This window comes from Notolepis coatsorum (assembly GCF_963971535.1).
Source record: "Notolepis coatsorum genome assembly, chromosome: 16".
Taxonomy (NCBI): Eukaryota; Metazoa; Chordata; class Actinopteri; order Aulopiformes; family Paralepididae; genus Notolepis; species Notolepis coatsorum.
In genome coordinates this window covers 53627588-53648914 of record NC_140180.1, presented here as the reverse complement: position 1 = coordinate 53648914, position 21327 = coordinate 53627588, and positions in this window count along the sequence as shown.

Sequence of the window (21327 nt, the reverse complement as noted above, 5' to 3'; positions counted from 1 at the left end):
ATTTTGGTATGGCAAGGTATGGCACTCGCCATACCTTGGCAAATTAAAAAAAAAATATATATATATATATATATTTTTTTTATAATACAAAATGTGTTTATGTACAGCCCTAGCATGTTTTGATATAGTCAATTATCTCACTTTTACTAGGTGACTTTTACTACTAACTCAAATATGCAAAATAAAAAAAGGAAAATGGACATACAGACGTTTTTTAATCAAAGGGCAGCAGAGACAAGTGATACAGGGACACAGGTAAGGTCTTACAATGGCTTAGTGATTATAACAGTGCAGTTCAGCATTCAGTAACCCATACTTTTTGTGAACGTGTTTTTGATACTACATTCTGTTGAACACACACCTCAAAACCGTACCTAAGGAAATTGGCTCAATTGCAAGAAAAATAATAGACAGTTATGATATTACATTCTGCATAAATTGTATGCAAAATATTGTGATTCCCTGCTTTAGTCTGTTGACACATTTCTATACTAAAAATGCTTGTGTAGTCCTGTGTCATACTTAAATGTCATATAAGTGAATTGTATAGAAACAACTCACCAAAAGTGACTATTGCGCAACTGATTTGACAAAAAAAATCCACCAAGGGTGGGAAACCCCCCATTCACCCCCCACCCCCTCCCTAATTGCCATACCTTGGCTTGTTCCTGAAATGACGCCACTGCTTCATTTGTAGTCTGCATTCACCATGCTGCACGTCCAGGAGGCATAATCTCATCCTCTTACTTTTTGTGTGTGTGTGTGTGTGTGTGTGTGTGTGTGTGTGTGTGTGTGTGTGTGTGTGTGTGTGTGTGTGTGTGTTGTGTGTGTGTGTGTGTGTGTGTGTGTGTGTGTGTGTGTGTCTGCGTGCGTGCGTGTGTGCGTGTGTGTGTGTGTGTTGGGGGGGGGGGGGGGGCAGTTGACATTTTCTCATGTCATTCTATCGAGCTGTAGCCTGAAGAATTCTTGTTTTTGCTCAAACATTGTTTGAGAGGGGACATTTTTTATTTATTTGATTGCTTATGGTATAATTCCTCTCACCATCAGTGTTAGAGAGAGAGAGAGAGAGAGAGAGAGAGAGAGAGAGAGAGAGAGAGAGAGAGAGAGAGAGAGAGAGAGAGAGAGAGAGAGAGAGAGAGAGAGAGAGAGAGAGAGAGAGAGAGAGAGAGAGAGAGAGAGAGAGAGAGAGAGAGAGAGAGAGAGAGAGAGAGAGAGAGAGAGAGAGAGAGAGAGAGAGAGAGAGAGAGAGAGAGAGAGAGAGAGAGAGAGAGAGAGAGAGAGAGAGAGAGAGAGAGAGAGAGAGAGAGAGAGAAAGAGAGAGAGAAAAGGTCGACCACAGAGCTCAGACCTCTAGGCTTGTGAACAGCAGCAGCGGCAACAATCCCAGAAAGGGGGGGGGGGGGGCCCTGTGACCGGCTCCCAGATTCGGGGTTACATCAAAGAGTGTGAACGCGGCAGGACTAACGCACGCTGGGGGTCAGGGACACAGGCTGAGGGATTTTGTCATTTTAGGGCTTATGTGAAGCACCATGGAGAGCAGCCATAAAAGCACAATGTCATTTCCTGACCTCCAGCAGGAGACATACAGACTCGGAGCGATGAGAGCTGGGTGTTGAGCAGTGCATCGTTCTGACACGCTCCCGAACGTGCGCAGGGACACTGACGTGCATGTGGATGACGCACACACACAGACGAAGACTTGAGACACGAGGATGCACGCACATTTATGCCCCCAACTCTCTTTCACTTTATTTAACCTCTTAAGCCCTAGCCATATTTTCTGAAAATGGGTCTAAAAGTACATACCGAAGTAAATGGAAGATTGCTCCACTTCTACAAGGTCCATTTGCATGTTCTTGGTATCTAGGGACATCTATGGACCTCTGGGAATGTATTCCCAGTGTCAGAAATATTGTGTCTCTTACTATGCTTGAGCAAATTGTAATGAACCAAAGCAGAATATGAATTATTATTATTTTTCATCTCTGGCGGTAAATAACACCATGCTAACATTGACCAAAAGTGAAAAATGTAGATCAAGTGTACAAAAAATCTAAGCAAATGAATACAGTGCAGATGATTTACAGGGTAGACACAGTACTGAATGTTGCCATCCGGACACAATTTGAAATATGAATATAGAATATAGAATATCAGGCCTATAAATTACCTTATTATGGCCACGTCATACATCTATGGATCGGCCCAAATCTCCTCTTTCCAATGGCAGAGTTTGGATCTGGATTTAGTACCACCAGGCGCCCGTTACAGGGCAGCAAAGACTGTGAATGAAATCTACTGTAAGTACAGTTAATTTTGTATAATGTCCATAGCTTCGCTATAGATTGCGAGAAAAAAAATTTGACGTTCACAGAAAGGTAAAGAAACAATATACGTTGTATTTTATGGCAATAATGTTGAGGTTTCTTATTTTTATTATTATCCTTTTCCTGATCGCGCAGGACCGACAGCTTTTTCTTGGCCACGCAGAGAAACGGGAGGAGAAGAAGGGAAGACATGCGGCATATGGTCACCGGGTATGGGAAACGAACCCGGGACGACCGCTTCACGACTCGCGCTATGGTTTGTTTGACTCATATTTTTTGTTCACGTCAAGCGGCCGCCGCTTTGACTGCGGCTGGTGTGAGCTGGGCAGTGTAGTTTTATTTTTATGTCTCTTTCTTAGGACTACAACGACCTCATGACGGCGTCCTCTCATCAAAATCATACGGTTTGTGCAGAGATTTTTATAAGCTTATATTTTGCTAATAATACTTCAAATCATTGGTAAACACATTTAGTGCTGAAAATATACACTTTGACTGCTGTTTTGTTTTGGTCTTTACTGTGTGGCTACATTTGAAAAATAAATGGAACATCACTTAATACGGACTGTATTGATCTATCTGTGATGTGAAATAAATCTCATACTGCTACCGGGCCGATCGGGCTTAAGAGGTTAACCTGTCTGTTTGTCTGTCCGTCTGTCTGTCTGTCTGTCTGTCTGTCTGTCTGTCTGTCTGTCTGTCTGTCTGTCTGTCTGTCTGTCTGTCTGTCTGTCTGTCTGTCTGTCTGTCTGTCTGTCTGTCTGTCTGTCTGTCTGTCTGTCTGTCTGTCTGTCTGTCTGTCTGTCTGTCTGTCTGTCTGTCTGTCTGTCTGTCTGTCTGTCTGTCTGTCTGTCTGTCTGTCTCTCTGTCTGTCTGTCTGTCTGTCTGTCTGTCTGTCTGTCTGTCTGTCTGTCTGTCTGTCTGACTGTCTGTCTCTCTTTCTCTCTCTCTCTTTCTCTGATAGACACTCTCTCTCTCTCTTTCTCTGATAGACACAGACAGAGACACGTAGATGTACGTGTATATCAAATTTAGAGCGGTAATTTGTAAGGATAATGATAGTAAATGATGGTAAAAGAAATGATTCAACAGTCAATTCACCGCCGATGTCCAGTAAATCCGCTGTGGTTTTCCCCCTTAATGGGGCTCTGCACAGCGGCCGTATATCGTTGAATTCTGTGGCATTTACTGGGCGCAACGACACTCACAGGAGGAATTCGGATCTTTCTCGTCCACATGCCTCTGCGCCCCCAAAACATCCATCTGGGGAATAAGGCTTCCCAGCTTTTAGGGGCGATAAAACCCATCCGATGCTCCCTGAGCTGTCCTCAGCATCGGCCCCTTCCCATGTTAATCAGGGAAAAAAGCTTTGTGAGGGAATCTATTGAAAGCTGTGTTTGCCTAACATTGAGCCGGGCTGAGCAAAGACAGAGCCACCCCACTAGTGTGAAAACCATGTTGCACAACGAAGCGCCGCATATGGACAAAGAGAAAAAGAGAGAGAGGGAGAGAGAGAGAGAGAGGGGGGGGGGGTGTAGTCTAAACTTTTACTTAAGTCTGAATCCTCTCACTTTCAAATACAGCTGGGATGCTTATTAAATAATTGTCCGGATAGTTATTACACTCTGTGCACATCGCACGCAGGTCTATTATAGTTTAACATCAGGGGGAGACCTGTCTCAAATTTGAGCTTGTCTTCCTCTCTCTCCTCTCCCCTTGTCAGGAGACGGTCCACATTAACGTTAACGAGTGCCTGCTGCACTGTTGCTAGCTGCTCTCTCACTGCCACTTGTTTTCCCAGTAATGAATCAAAACTCTACTCCAGTGTAGCAGACTGTAGGGGACAACCCAAGGGAGCTACTTACTGTAAGCCACAGTGACATGGATCACAAACATCAGCTCACTCTGTTAGGAGACCATTTCTCCTCCTCCTCCTCCTCCTCCTCCTCCTCCTCCTCCTCCTCCTCCTCCTCCTCCTCCTCCTCCTCCTCACATCTGCAGATCTGTAACTCTAATGTGTTGTGACTGATAGATTGCTAATTTTCTCAGCGCTCCCAGACAACGCTGGTAATTTAAAGGCTCAAGCATTATCCCCCCGTCCACAGCAATGCTGCCCCCCAGTGCACGCTGTAGTCGACATTCAGGACTGAAGCAATGTGGGATTCGGCTGAAAAGGATTTGCTACGGGGGGGGGGGGGTGTCCTTCAAAACCGTCCTTTTCATTTGGTGTTCTAACCTCAGCAGCACGCTTTGTTCATATCATTTAAATAATGGAACAAGAGACGCCCAAGTGGTATTCATACACCACAGGCGAGCCAAGGAGAGAGAGAGAGGGAGAGAGAAAAAAGCAAGTTGGTGTCATCGTATGAGTCAGCGCGGCTATGATTCTGCAGCTTTGGATGTGTTGCTGGCACCTGTCCAGCAGCATGCCATCCCTCCCATTTTTCAAAGTGCATTTATATTACTAGCACTCTTGGCAGACGGGCCTCTCTGGTGGTTAAGGCTGAAGTGGCTCCCGGACTGACGATGATTGTGATGGCCATAACATAAATGCTGTTATTGGCCTTGTTTGGTGATTGTTATTACAAGGGTATCAAAAAAGAAAAAAGCCTTGCATACATCTCCATGGGGTTCGCACATGATGGCGAATGTCTGCACAGGAGCAGTAACAAACAACTTCTGTTGTAAATGTTTAATGGCGCTCTACCCTTGGTTACCTTTGCTGCTAGCCAGAGCCTATGTCATGTGTACTCTAGCTGTTTAGCGTTTTACTTATTGACATAGGTGACAGTAGGGGGCATTTCAAAGAGAGCCGGCTCTTGTTTCAGATCCCTGTGGTGAAATGCCCCTTTGTAGTGCACTACTACCGTATGTGTCTGTGGATCCCTTTGTAGTGCACTACTACTGTATGTGTCTGTGGAACCCTTTGTAGTGCACAGACAGTTGCTATTGTTGCTATGGCAGTGGAGGGCCCTGGCCCCACCAGCCAATCAGTCTGTTGAGTCGAGCTTAGACCCTGCGGCCAGTAGGGGCGGATAAAGGAATCTATTTTAATCACTTGTTTTTGTTTGTCCACCCATTTATTTCAAAATGCAAGGCAGCAAAGACAACAGGAGCTTGTGCGTTTCCACTGCGACCAGCCACACAAACAGTTGTTGATGCTGCTTGTTTGCAAACCTACATGTAGGCTACTGTGCCTATGAGGACAGAAAATTGGAAGGGGTCGCAAATTGGGTCATTTTATTATTCGGCGAGTCATTAACAGGCTTGTGAGAGAGGAGACTTGTTTGAAACCCCACTGGTTACCTACTAGAAATTCTGTAACTCAATTTCTATATTTTTGGTGAAGTTTAAGCAAACAACTAATGATGATAATTAGACCTCCGCTCTCATGGTGCTGCAATGCGTGCCAAAATAGATAAAAGGATTTGTTTTACATGCAAATCTTAGGCATTGTGAATGTGAGAGAGATACAGTATATGGATTTGTATTGTCATTTGTGGCTTTATTTTAATTGTGCCATACCTTGGCTTTTGCTGACTCCATGGAGTGTGTGTATTTTCAGGATAACGGACCGTCCAAATAATGGGCTTCCTTTTTAACTATTCTGGAGAGCGGTGCTAAGGAACTCTGGGTTTTGTTTTCAGCATAACGGACTGTCTGACCAATGGGCTTTTGGTCCAATGGGACATGTTTCAGCCTATTGAGCTGTCGGAATAATGGGCCTCCGGACTTATGGCATGGTATAAAAGTATAAAAGAGTATTGTTAGAGGGCAATTGTTTTCAGAAAGTTATACGTGGGTGACCTGGTGTCAGCCTGGTGTTAGAGACACTAGGCAAAACTAGCTAACAGCAAAGGAAGGCTAAGGTTGTTACTGTCCAACAGAACTTCATCTGGGGTAAGTAAAGCAGTATGTGAATGTTATAGGCCTTTGTGGATTACCGATATGTGGAAAGGCTTTTATCATTTTAGACTAGTATTCTGGTTTGTATTTTGCCCCATCCATTCCAATTGTTACTTGTAATGTGCTATTTGTAAACAGGTTTTTGGGAGAAAGGGATGTGATAACGGCTATCATCAAATCAACTTGTTTATAAAATCATTTAACCAATATCCACACTAAAAGGGGCACTTCACCGAAAAACAATGCTGATTTATTTTGCACATAATCTCACACACATCCAAAAACTCTAAACAGTTTTGCACACATTCATTTAATTTGACAGAGTAAATTAGTTTAAATATTAATCTTTGTGTTAATTACAACTCCATGAAATGATGTAGATGAAAAATAGCAATATCTTGTCTTATAGGGACTGCTACCTTTAACGGCCTAGTCTGTTATAACTCTTTGCTTAGTCCATATAACTCTTTGCTTAGTCCATATAATATAACTCTTTGCTTAGTCCATATAATATAACTCTTTGCTTAGTCCATATAATATAACTTGTTGCTTTGTCCATATAATAGAACTCTTTGCCTAGTCCATATAGTGTACACAGTATAGTGTATATAGGACTGTGAAGCTATGCATCCCCCACCCTGTATCCGCCCCCCCCCATGCTGCTTTGACACGCGAATTTCCCCAAGGGGATCAATAAAGGATCATCTTACCTTATCTTATAATATAACTCTTTGCTTAGTCCATATAATAGAACTCTTTGCCTAGTCCATATAATAGAACTACTTGCTTAATCCATATAATAGAACTCTTTGCTTAGTCCATATAATATAACTCTTTGATTGATTGATTGATTGATTGATTGATTGATTGATTGATTGATTGATTGATTGATTGATTGATTGATTGATTGAACATTTTATTAACAGATTGCAGAATGGGTACAATACAGTACGGCTCAATACACACAATTATTAAGGGGATGCAGACCAGATAAAGACTTTCGTCTTGTTTACATCAGGGTCCCCCATTTTCAATTCATCATAACATATATGACATACATGACATACAGATATACAGTACTGTTACATCCAGACATTTATGACATACCAGATCTACAAATATAAACGCCTGTCATATAGACCCTGGCATTGGAAACTCTGATTACAGTTTTTCTCAATTGCTTTGGTGCATTTCTCTGATCAGAATTGAAGTTCTCATAACTGTTAGTTCAACCTCCACAACATTTTGTAATTTGTGCACATCATAGTAGCAGTTTCTCATTCCTCCGAACAAATTGCAAATGCTTTTGGACATGCATCAATTGCTTTCATACAATTCTCTGCTGTTTTATAACATTATCATTTGCTTAGGTCATGTCAGTCAAAATGAACTATACTTATGACTGCTGAATAGTCATTCCCTATAAAACTAATAGTCCTCATTTCATTGCTTGAGTCATTACATACAAATATGTTGAACTAGTTGTCAAAATCTGTCAAGCAAATTTTATACATTTCTTTATAATTTTTCCCCTGAATGGAGCTGGATGCCAGGGAATCGCTGCACACATTCATATATGTTGATGAGGCGGGTTTCAATCTGGCAAAAGGTAGAAGGCGTGGAAGGAATCGCATTGGACAGAGAGCAACCACTGATGTCCCAGGCCAACGAGGAGGGAATATTACAATGTGTGCAGCCATCTCAGAAAACGGCGTCCTCACCCATATGCCCCACATTGGTCCTTTCAACAAACAACATCTGCTTACTTTTTTAGACACTCTTTACAGGGACATAATCCCTGAGAATGAGAGGGGTCTAAATGGCGACCATCTGACCAAGTACGTTGTTGTATGGGATAATGTGCGTTTCCACCACGCAATTCTGGTCACACAGTGGTTTGCAGCACATGAAAGGATGCTGGTGGAATATCTCCCTCCCTACTCCCCATTCCTGAATCCAATAGCCAGACAGACAGGAACGTCTGGATGTGAATGAATGATTTACAGTACTGTGTATGTTGTATGTTCCAATTCAGTTCCAATATGTACTGCAATATTGTTTACAGTTGTGCACAGCTCTACCCAAAGGCCAAAGGGTGTTTCTTATGTTTGTTGTAAATTAGTTTGTATTTTTCTTTTGCACAATGCTGTGAACAAATTAAAATTGCAAAGAGCATATGCAGTAAAAATGTGAAACATACGTGTCTTGTACTCATTTACCTCACTAAATACAGCAATGTGTAACTGTAGATTTCAAATGGCTGTGCAAATAGTGTATAGTGCTGTCTTGAGCATTTTCAGAAAGTGTCACCAAGATCTGACTTTTTTTGCATTGGAAAACACTTACAGAGTGAACTGTCATAACGAAAACATGGCAAAGCCATTTGACTATCTTGTTCATAAACAATGGTGTCAGGACTTTTCATTTTGATGACAGTGACACTTTCATTGACATGAATACTTGCTTTTGAGGAATGAATTATCCATTTTGAGCAAGTGACACGCTTCTGCAGGTTATCACCTAGGTTTTGCAGTTTGTACTAATTGTTTTGAGAAATGCAATAACAGTTATGAGAACTTTAATTCTGATCAGAGAAATGCACCAAAGCAATTGAGAAAAAATAGACAGAGTTTCTAAAAAGAGAGTATATACATTATATACATTTGAGAGTATATACATTTGAGGGGGAATAAACTGTACATTGGAGGAGGTTGGGAAGGTGGGGTTGGAAACTGTACATTGGAGGGGGTTGGGTTTGGAAATTTACAGGGCCAGTTTTGAATTGCAGCATCCCATAGGTCAGGGCTATTCAACTAAATTGTTCAGGGGGCCACATTGTCAGAAACCCAAGGGGCCAGGGGCCGGACTGCCACGGCACCTCCCCGTGCTATGAATATATGTACACTTGACACAACACGCAACCACATTTTCACAACTTTTATTTAAAGGGGAACTATTTTACTATTTCTTTCACTATTTGGGCACTTTTACACAATTCCTGTGGGTTTATGGAACACCTCTGTAATTTTTATTTTTATTTTAATTCATTGTTTTGTATTTCTAATCAAGTACTCAAAAACAGCATTTTTCTACCTCAAGATCTTAAGCCGTTTTGAGCCTGGGCTCCAACCACAGTGGGAACTGTGTGGAAACTCAGCTGATTATCATGCAGCGGTGTCTCTCTGACATCACAAATCAGCACATTTTCAGATGACTCAGTTCAGTGAGGGTGAATATTGTGAGAGGAGAATTGGAAGAATGCGCCAATATGAGAATTAGAGACATAGATCATATTAATATAAGTCCACATAGCTAGGAAACAATGCTAAACACTGAAAAAGGCCATTTATAAGATAGTTCCCCTTTAACTACATTGCAAAAGTAGTATACTTTTCAAAAAAGTGCTTCATTTATGTGCCACATCTGCAACATCTCCTGCAGAAAGTGCTTCATTTATGACTGTGCAACAACTGCAACATCTCCTCTTCAACATTTCAATATAAAAATAAAATAAAAAACAAACAAGTGCATCTGAACATTCTAACATCAACACTTGAACAAAAAAACACATTTATAGTGCAGCTGAGCTTATGAAAAAGTGCTTCATGTCTGTGCAACAACAGCAAATCACAGCATCTTATTAGCACTTATTGTCGACTCTTAACTCTCAAACATCAGGGGGGTGGGGGGCAGACAGGCCTAGCCTACATACACACATCTAATGAGAGCGATTGCACTTCTTTGACTGGGCAATGGCAGAGAAAGAGGGTTCATAGGAAGTGAGGGCTACCCGCAAACAGTGATGCAAATGCTCATTTGTCAAGGAGGCATGGTTGCTTGTTGTAATGGCATTCATGTGAGAGAAACTGGATTCACAGGTGTATGTTGAGCCAAACATTGTTAGCACAGATATTGCCAGCGTTTTTATTTTGGGGAATGTCTTGACATGAATACACTTTATCCAAAATGTTGTGGTGGATTCATTCTCAAGTGCCTGCTTCAGAGCAGATGATGCTTGCATGTCAATTATTTCAAGTTGCAGGAGACCTTCATCAATGTGAAGTGATGCAAGGAACTCTTGTCCTTTTGTGGAAATAGCAGCTACATTGGCAAATGGGTTGCTCACAAAATGCATCAATTCTCTGGACATGTCAAATTCATCAAATCGACTTGCAAAGTTTTCCCTCAATTTATCAATGAAATCTGTCATTAATTGAGTGACTTTTGGCTCAATTGTGCGTGTTAACGTTGACATGAAAAAAAAAGTAAAAAAAAAAAAAGATTAAAAAAAAATATATTTTTTTTATTTTTTTTTTATATTATTTTATTATCATGTAATCTTTGGCGGGCCGGTCAGAATCATCCCGCGGGCCGGATCTGGCCCGCGGGCCGCCAGTTGAATAGCCCTGCCATAGGTGCTCTTTGAGAGCGGTTTTGAAGGTGGGTAGTGATGAACCAAATGAGAATATCAATTCAATTTTTGTATTTTTTTTATCTTTGACTGTGAATAACACCATGCTAAAATTTACCAGACCTGAAAAATCTAAGTAAATGGAAGATTATTAAACAGAAGATTTTGTAGATACAGTACTGAATTCTGCCATCCGGACACATGCAATTTGAAATATGATTATAGAATATAGAATATCAGGCCTAAAATGGTTTTGCGATAAAAATGCGATTAATTTGATTAATTAATTACAAATCCTGTAATTAATTAGATAAATTGTTTTAATCGCCTGACAGCACTAGTTTTTTTCAACCTGCAACTTGTCCCTGTCAGAGACCAGCAGTGCTGAGTCGTCCGCGAACAGGAACACGTTTCAGTCACAGGCTGATGACATGTCATTTGCATAAATTAGGAACAGTAACGGGTCCTAAAATGTTTCCTTGTGGAACACCGCAGCTCACTGGGAGGGGGGGGTAGTGTACCGTTTACCTCCACCATCTGTTCTCTCCCAGCTCACTGATGAACTATCAAAAACCAATTGCTTTTAGCTTGTCAATCAGAATGGAGTGATTGACAGTCCTTTTGGAGGTCCAGCATGACCATGCCACAGTATTTGCCTGCGTCCACCTCTTGTTTGATGTGGTTGTTCAAATATAGAAGGCATGTGTCAGTTGAGTGGGATGTTCTGAAGCCAGATTGGAATTCGTAAATTAGGGGGGTACTTTTCTACCTGTTCGTATACTATTTTTTCCATGACTTTCGAGATGGAGGTAAGAATAGAAACAGGGCGGTAGTTGCCTGGGTCCGATTTGCTGCCCTTTTTGTGCAGTCCATATAATAGAACTCTTTGCTTAGTCCATACAATATAACTTTTTGCCTAGTCCATATAATAGAACTCTTTGCCTAGTCCATACAATAGAACCTTTTGCCTATTCCACATTGTTAAGAAGCCTTATTGATGATTACTTACTTTCTCTTGCACCAGGGTTTTGGTTTTTGAGATACTGGAAGCAGAAAATGTAAGCATTTGTTTGTTAACGCCGAATCAGATAGGCTTTCCTAAAAAGCTTAACGATGTTAATATATACATTGCATATTTATATGATTGTAAAATATGCTCAGCTCACTGAATATTGATCAGTGACCTTAAAATCACTTGCAATGTCCCCTTGTTTGCATCGCGGCGTGGCATACAGCAGCGTGAAGCGCACGTCTAGGCTACAACCTACCGACTTGCCCCCCAAAATACACGGTGAGTGTTTGCCTTGGGTGGCGGACAGTAAACAGCAGTGTAAACACTCCCCCACGTTTCTCACGGCTGGGAGATCCAGGCTGTAAAACGCTCAGATTGATGGAGCAATGTTCAATGCCTTCCCCTGTGTTAGAAGGGCAAACTCCTACAGCGCGGCATGCAGCATCAAACGCCTTCCTGTTGGAGATAAACCTCCTTCGACAACAATACCTCATCAGAGGCATCGGCGACCCGGGCCTTTTACTGCCGGAGCTCCGACGTGGAATTAACGGCTCGCTGTGGTCTCTACCAACGAAAAGGAATCACCCCAAGTAAGCACAACATCTCTCCCACTCTCCCGTGCTTTCTCTGCCCCTCCCTGCTCTCTTCCCCCACCCCCCTCGGCAGCCCCAGCCCCAGGCCTCGCCATAATGCATCGCCCCCATTGCACACTGTTCTATAAATTGCCCACGGCAGGAGAAGGCAGATACAAATAAAGGTGATTTAGCCCAAAGAGATGCTGAGCGATGGCTCTCATTAGTCCGGAGTGGAGACCAAAGTCGAGATTTAACGGAGAGGGATTTCTGGCCATTAGCGCACTGGCAGCGGCTGTATTGATAGGTTTTTAATAAGACACTACATTAATGGTTATCATGAGTGAGTGGGTTTATGGTAATGGAGAAAGGCAGAGGAGGGGTGAGGAAGTCTCTTGTGTTTTCTGTCAAATTCAACTTCGCTCCCCCCCAAACGCCGGCAGCCGAGCTGCCATCCTCATACAGTGACTATTCAAGTCACAGCGAACTCTGTGCGACGAGTGCCGTAGTGTGCATAGAGTTCTTCCTTAACAAAAAGGCTCTTTTTCTTTTTTTTAAAGCAGTATATTTTGTGACGTGAATGGGGGAGGGGGTGGTGTCAGTGATGAACGGTGCCAGAGGGATGTCTCCTGTGTGTCTTCATTTCCTCCTATTAATCAGTTGGACTAATCCTCCCCTGTTCCATTTTTAACCCTATAGTGTCACTGCCTCCAGTTGCTCTAATTGAAATATTAGCAGCCAGTTAAGTAAATGAAGACAATTTAATTAGTCCGCTTTCTCGCTCTTTCTCTTTCTCTCTTTGAATTTTTTTGTTGTTGTCTTTTCCCCATGTGTCCTTGACATTTTCTATTAAAAGGGAAAGTTGAGGTATCAATTTGGATCCGTCTTTTAAATTTTTTTTTTTTTTTTTAAAGCTGACAACTCTATTGTCTCAATGTCAAAAGACGGCAATATTAACCTTGTTGGTATGTGAACTTTGCGAAGAGGACGCCAGGATCTGACAACTGCTCCTCTGCTCTCCAATCAAGCGGAGATCCAACCGAATGATCCGGAGGCATTCATCTCAAAGAGGGATTTCTATCGAAATCCCTGCAGTAAGACGTCTCTTTGCCCTATATAGGCCTACAGTACAAATGTTTGTTGAACTTTTTTTAAGATTCCAATCTTTAAATAGTTTGATGAATTAGAATGAGTCACGTGGAGGAGTGAGATCATGTGCAAAACCAAATTGCCAAGTATGTTCAGTTGATCAACTTGATGGTTAGATAGATCTAATTGATCACGTCCTCCCAAGTTTCTCATAATTGGTTGTTCAGAGAGAGGCTTGTAATGATTGACATTTTACTGGCATTACTTCAATATAAAAGCATATATTAACATGTGAAGTGAAAAATTTGGTAGAGATAGTGGACTACAGTATGTGGACTATGGGCAACTTAATATGAAGAGTAGGTTTTTTTCAATAAGAAAGCCTGACGCATGTTAAGCAGTTTAAATTAAGCCATTAGTGCATACCGGTAGTCAATTTAGTCCATCATTCACTTTAATTGAAAGTGTTGAATTTGTATAACAGTGTTACATTCTTTTTGAATGTGATTCTAGTCCTTATTGAAAATTGGATTCGGGGGGGGGGGGGGGGGGGGGGGGGAGTGTAATGCATTTAGGAGCCAAGGTGGTAGCATAATTTGGTAAATAGCCTACACTATGAGATTAAAATACTGAGGGAAAAACCCAACCAGAATGTCTGTAGTTCGATTTTGCTCATAATTATATTCATAGGCTTCTTGATTTTGACTTTGTGATTATATTTATTTATCACGACTCAATTTCTCTTTTTTATTCTCCCCCGCAACTTTTTTCTGTGACAGTCTTGGTGCTCATGGTGCCGTAAGCAATGGTGCATTGCATTTTGTCATTATAATCCTGATAGGGAAGGCAAGCTAAGCCAGCTAATCACATAACACAGCTGACAGGTGGTGTGTTGATATTTCACAGAATGCTAACTTTATTCTGACAACTAGGGCTGACGATATGGCTTTTGCCTGGCATCCTCATAGTGAGACTGTTTTGACCATCTCAAGTTCAGGTAAGATACAGACTCCTGGGGATACGAGGCCTTGTGCAAACTTGATGCACAAGGCATCGGCGTATTTAGACCACTTTCACTGGGGCACGTGCCCCAGTATCGATCAGCTGTGCCCCAGTGATCAATGTCCCCAGAAAAATTATAATAATAATAATTTTTTTTTTTTACTTCGCTTTGAAATATTATAGTGAAATATTTTGCACTGTTGTCACATTTATCTTGTTGAAATCCTCCAACAGGCTATTTTTTGTAAGTTGACTGGTTTGCACACCCCTATGACAGCTAATACATGGTACATCCCATGGTGCTCATCTGTCAGCAGTCAGCTGGCCTCGCGCAGTTCACAGGTAATCATCACACAGTGCTGTGGTTGCATTCTGTCATGATGGCAACCCCTGCTAAGAAAGTTAAAGCAAAGGAAATTCGGGCATTCCAGCCCTCATGGACCGACTACTACGGGTTTGTGTGTCAGAAGGACCGTGCTGTGTGTACTTATGTTTAGAAAATGTAGTTTGCCGAACGTCAGGTGTGAAATGCCATTTTGAGACAAAGCATCAACAAAGTTTCAAAGATCAGGCGGATCAGGCAGAATCTATTAAACGTGCCGTGGCCAGGTATGGGAAGCAAGCCAGCAAAGTGTTCACGACTGCTAAGAAACATGCAACTGAAGCAAGCTATCGCATTGCTCATTGCATTGCGAAATGTGGAAAGCCATTCACTGAGTATATCTATATCTCTGTAGCTCAGATGTTTTGTTTGAAGGCTTGCCAAACAAAGAGACAATCAAATCAAGGATAAAAGATATCCCCATGTCAGCTCGAAGTGTCGAGCGACGCATCAACGAAATGTCCGAAAATATCAGAGAACAGCAAACAGCTGGATTAAAAGATGTTCCGGTGTGCAGCTTAAAGGGACCAACTACTACCCCAGATAACGGAGCTCAGTAAAGCAAAACAGTGCCAGGGATCTCACTGACAGCGACATGCAGGTAGGCAGCTGTTTATTTGTTAACTTGAACGTCTTTCTCTCTCTCTCCCTCTCTCTCTCCCTCTTGCTCTCTCTCCCTCTCTCTCGCTCCTCTCTCTCTCTCCTCTCCTCTCCTCTCCCTCTCTCACTCTCTCTCCTCTCCTCTCTCTCTCTCTCTCTCTCTCTCTCTCTCTCTCTCTCTCTCTCTCTCTCTCTCTCTCTCTCTCTCTCTCTCTCCTCTCCTCTCCTCTCCTCTCCTCTCCTCTCCTCTCCTCTCCTCTCTCTCTCTCTGGCCTTGCTCCGTGGAGGGATTAAAGGAGGGTGTGGCGGTGTGCCATCATGTTAACGTTAGCCTCAGTTAAACCTTGCGACGACTGAGCTGTGTTCTGGTCATGTGACACTACACATATTTAATTGAGACCCTTTATTATTTCAATTTAGCTGGAAATACATTGATACATCATTCAGTAACATTTTCAGAGCCTTATAACAAAAACATTATTACGGTCACCATTGTGACCTGTGGGATTATTTTAACTTTTTTTTTTATTATTATATTACCAAGTCACCTTGTGTTCTTCAAACAATGACAATAAACATAGTTTTGTGTACTTATTTTTTCTGTTAACTTATTATGGATTGAAAACTGAAAACCAAACAAAATGTGCTATATATAGCCTACGGTCTGCGTCGAATATGAAATAAAGGCATCTAAATGATTTTTTTCTTAAAAAAAACAAGCTCAATCAAAAGATTCTACATGATTCCAAAATAGTGAAGAAAATGACTTTAGGAAGAACAAAGGCAGAGGCTCTGGTCAAAGACATCCTTGGCAGTGGGTGATGTTCCCAAGGCCTTAACATCAGACAAACCCCTCTCATTCTCCATACAGATGGATGCATCTAACCTAACCCTAAAACCGAAAGAAAGTTAAAAATAAAATAGTTAAAAGATTTGCCCATTTTCGCCCAAAAACCGGGCAAAATCGGCAAAAAAAAATTCTGGTTGCCCGCTTCACATCCCTAGGTGCCCCCCTGTGCCCCAGTACAGTGCTTAGTCTAGATACGCCCCTGGCATAAGGCCCTGGTCATTTCATTCAATGTGCACAAATCAAGCTAATGTTACTGTAAAACCTAAATTATTAGTGTGGGCTTTTCTATCATTGAACACAACTGGCTTATAATCTTCTTCTTTTGGATACAACTCTTGCTCATCAAAAAGTGGAAAAATGATCAGAATATAAAAACAGAATAGTCTTTATTTAAACCAGTATGCACATTGCCAGTATAAAAATAGGCTATCAAGGCACAGATCAATTACGAAACATTCATTATCAGATCTCGCTTTGAGAGAGAATCTCCGGGGCAGCCCATTGTCAGACCGCTATAGGAGGGTGGGGGTTTCATGCGGGACACTAATTATGATAATTTTCAATTGACAATCTGATAAAGCCTTGAGGGCAGGCAACCCTCAATATGCATACTATAGACCTGCAGTTTACATACTGATTGAATTGGCTTTGGAAACATAGGTTATACAATATAATATCAAATAACAGTATGGTGTAGTGAGAAAGCGGTGTGATTTCTGGCCAGATTAGCCATCTAGCGAACATTGAAAATGCCTCACCCATAACCACAACACTGCTTAGCTTACACAATGTTGTTGTAACTAAGACATTCGCTGAAATAAATAATTGTTCTTGTGCATAGATCACTACATTCATCAACTTATAATACAAGTTTCACATGAGCATTTCCTGGCTGATAAGAAGATGACAGTGGCCAAATAGGTTCTGATAGCACAATATTGATTTGCTACAAGATTCGCTGGGAGTTTTTCACCAGCTATGGCTGGTGTGGACCGGCACACAGATACATGAAAATGAGTGAGTAGAATACACCATTGCAACGTGTGTGAGAAACAACAGAAAGATGTACAATGACCAGCCCACAAATATCAAATGTGGCCATTGCATTATCAACACAAGTGCACATGCAGCCAAATAATATCAAACCAGGCTTGACATCATACACAATCAACACCAGACAAATGCACAATCAAAACCGGCCAACAAGGTAAACTAAACACAGTATGAACACCACAGCGGTTGTTGAGGCCAACAGACAACACAATAAAGATGTTACTTACCCTGAATCGGTGAAAACACTTTGGAGACACTGACAAACAATTTTCAGCAGCTGAATCCCCCAAAGTCTGAAATGACGCACATTAATTTCAAGATGGATCCTTGGAACTGTCTGAAACATTCTCAGCCTCTGGGTTTGAAGCAGCCAATGAAACATTCTCAGCCTCTGGGTTTGAAGCAGCCAATGCACCGATGGGAGTTTGCGGACACACTGCTCTCCAAAACGCACATCCACCTCCCCTCCTACAACAGTCACTGTTAAAAAAAAGTATTACAAGTTCTGTCTTTTCATCTGTGTTGTCTTGTCCAGCTGCTTCTTCCATTACAAATTCACTAAGAGATTCATAATGTGCTTTCTGCAAGGCTATGTTAGTATTGGCATAGCTAAGGTCCATGGCTCGCACCATTATAGGCTGCATTGCATCCTCATCAATGTGTCGTCCCCGTAGAGTTGGAAGTAGTGGGCAATTTTAGCCATTTATTAATTACTCTTTTTGCAGTACAGTTAGCTCAGTCTAATTTAACTATGCCTGGTGTAAACATATACAGTATAGTGTCTAGCTAACTAGCTTGTGTCCCGCAGACACAGGCCCTACACTCCAGCTGAACAGGTCCACCAACGGTGTGAATTGTAATCATAAGTTAGAGACGTAGAGAGAACGGAAATTTGATTGCTTGGCAGATTAATTTGAGGTCATGCATAGTATAGTATAGTCACATAGTATAGTATAGTATAGTCATAGGGATAGTATAGTCACATACTGTAGTATAGTCAAATATGATATAGCCACATAGTATAGTCACATAGTATAGTATAGTCACATAGTATAGTATAGTCATATATGGATAGTATAGTCACATAGTATAGTATAGTCACATAGTATAATATAGTCACATAATATAGTATAGTCACATAGTATATAGTATAGTCACATAGTATAGTATAGTCATATACAGTAGTCTCCAATTCGTAACCCATCTTTTAGTGTGGAAACACCAGTGAATTTGCAATTGAAACAGCTGTCCTAATTATCATATGTATAGCTCGACCCTGTCAAGCATCAACGGCCCAATGGCGAGCCGTCGCGGCACATTTGCCCTCGTCTGTCGGCTTCAGGCTGTGTTATTGCCGATCAACCAACACATTGTTTGAAAGCTAAAATGGCCGTTGTTTGATTGACACCCTACTTAACCTATTACGTGCTTCCAATCTCGGGTTACAAGACCAAACAACTAACAAGCGTCAGTTTTGGCCAAGTGACCATGTCCGGTTTCGCCTGGCCCTGAACGGATCAGTCACCTCTGACGGTGAAAATTATTGACCGTTTCTGTAGCCAATAAAATTCTGAAGTTAACGGTATCTTACATGAGGGATGATTACTACGATAAAAGGAAAGAAGAACAAGGAGAAAGGAGCATTACTCGCTCGCGCGTTACGGCCATTTTGGATAAGCATACAGAATTATTACCGATATAAACATGAGAAAAACATGTGTAAAACACTCATTTTCTGTGGGATTGTTATCAACTTTGGACCTGTACTAGATAAGACTTCAGGCTATGGACCCGTTTTCCCGCTCATACCTCTCAGCTGGAGTACGTTCTGTCCTTGAAGCATTTGCAATTTAAGAGTCACTATAAGACAGTAGTGACATTAAGGTGTGCGTTAGGAACTGGAGACTACTGGGATAGTATAGTCACATAGTATAGTATAGTCATATAGGGATAGTATAGTATAGTCATATAGAATAGTATAGCCATAGGGATAGTATAGTCCAAGGAGGGTTAGGCAATTTGATATACTATATTTCATGTTAGTTCATTTCCCTGGTCATGTTGTGCATCTATTTAACAATGCATGACAAAAACGGTCAGACAAATGTAGGCCTATATATATATATATATATATTATTTATTCTTATCAAAATCCAATCACTTGACTGCTTATACAACAGCATATATTTAGTGTTTGCGTCACAACATCGTAGTTCTATCTCACTTTACCATTTACCATTGCATGAGTGAATACTAGATTCTGATTGGCTGGAGAGATGTTGATAAAACAAATTAAACACACAACTCTGTTATAGTAGTCTTATCCCAGTTCTAAATGAATGTGCTATTTGAGTCCAACAGTGGTAAATGGTACTGGTTTGAGTAGTAGCAAAAAATATCTTACATTCATATCTTATGGTGGAACCACAACCCTCTCACATTAGCTGATGCTCTCTCAAATACAGTTAATAATATGTACTGCTGTGGCTAGATTTCTGAATGGTGACGTCTATCGAAATAGAGCTAGCAAAGCAAAGCATTTCGTTTTTGAGAGGTGTTTATTTTGCTCTAGACAGCCACTAAGCCATTACGCAGATGTGCCATTAGCATTTGCCACTCAAGTGACAGGTGGTGGCCATGCAGATTTCAAGAAGGTATGTTTTACTGAAAATCTGCAGCGAGCAAAAGCACAGAAAATCATTTTAATTAGAAAAGATGAATATTTGTGTACTTACTTTGTCAAATGGCCATGGCATAAGCAGGAAAAAAACACTCCTGAAGGGACAGACATTCATATTGGTGGGGGGTAGATAAATCATATACTATGCATATTATATGTGCCTACTGCATTAAGTCTCTCTGGGTAACTAAGCATCAGGCCTTGTCCACATGTATAGCGATATTTTTTAAAACATTGTATTTTCTCTGCGTTTTGGCCTCCGTCCATACAAAACCATGGAAAACTGAGTTTTCGGTCACTGAAAACTAAAAACTCAGTTTTGCCTGTATACGTGTGGATGGGTGAAACAGAGCTAAAATGCAGCTTTTGGAAAACGAATGGCCCCTGTCCACACTTATATTAAATATTTTCTCTGCAATCAGGAACACGGAGAGCTCCCCTCAGTCTGCCATCAGGTCAGTTCATGTGAGCAGTTTTGCATTGTGAATGAATAAATGAATGAATGAATGAATGAATGAATGAATGAATGAATGAATGAATGAATGAATGAATGAATGAATGAATGAATGAATGAATGGATGAATGAATGGATGGATGAATGAATGAAAACTTTATTTAACAGATTGCAGAATGGGTACAATACAGTACGGCTCAATACATACAATTGTTAAGGGGATGCAGACCTGAGAAAGACGTTTGTCTTGTTTCCATCAGGGTCCCCCATTTTCAATTCATATAGACATTTATGACATACACAACATACATGACATTTATGGCATAGGGACATATAGGTATTTAGTACTGATACATTTGTGACATAAACGGTATTCAAATATACAGTACTGTTACCCCTAGATCCTGACAGAGTATATACATATGATGGGGAGGGGACTGTACATTAGGAGGGGGTGGGTGGGTGGGAGAGAAATATACATACGGCGGGGAGGGAATATATACATGCGGTGGGGAGGAGACTGTCTATTAGGAGGTGGTGGGGGTTTTGGGCATTTACAGTGGCCAGTTTCGAATTGCAGCCTCCCGTAGGTGCTCTTTAAGAGCGGTTTTGAATGTGGGCAGGGATTCACATTCCTTTACAGCTTTGGGTAGGGCGTTCCACATTGTTGTGGCATGATTGTGAAACGTGTTTAGTCCCTTGTTTGAGCCGAATCTGGGTTTAACATGATTTGTTGAGCTTCCTCTGGTGTAGTGGTTGTGGTATTCACTGACCTTTGGGAAGTATTTTGACATGTACATGGGCACCCCGGTCGTATAGTGTATCTTGTAGACCAGGCCCATTGCAAGTTGCTGTACTCTGTCGTCTACTCTAAGCCATCCTAGGTTGTCAAAGTGGGCAGGCGTGAGGTGGGTTCTGGGGTTCAGGTCAAGTAGTAGTCTGACCAGTTTGTTTTGTGATGTTTGTAATTTTGTTTTAAGCGCCTTTGA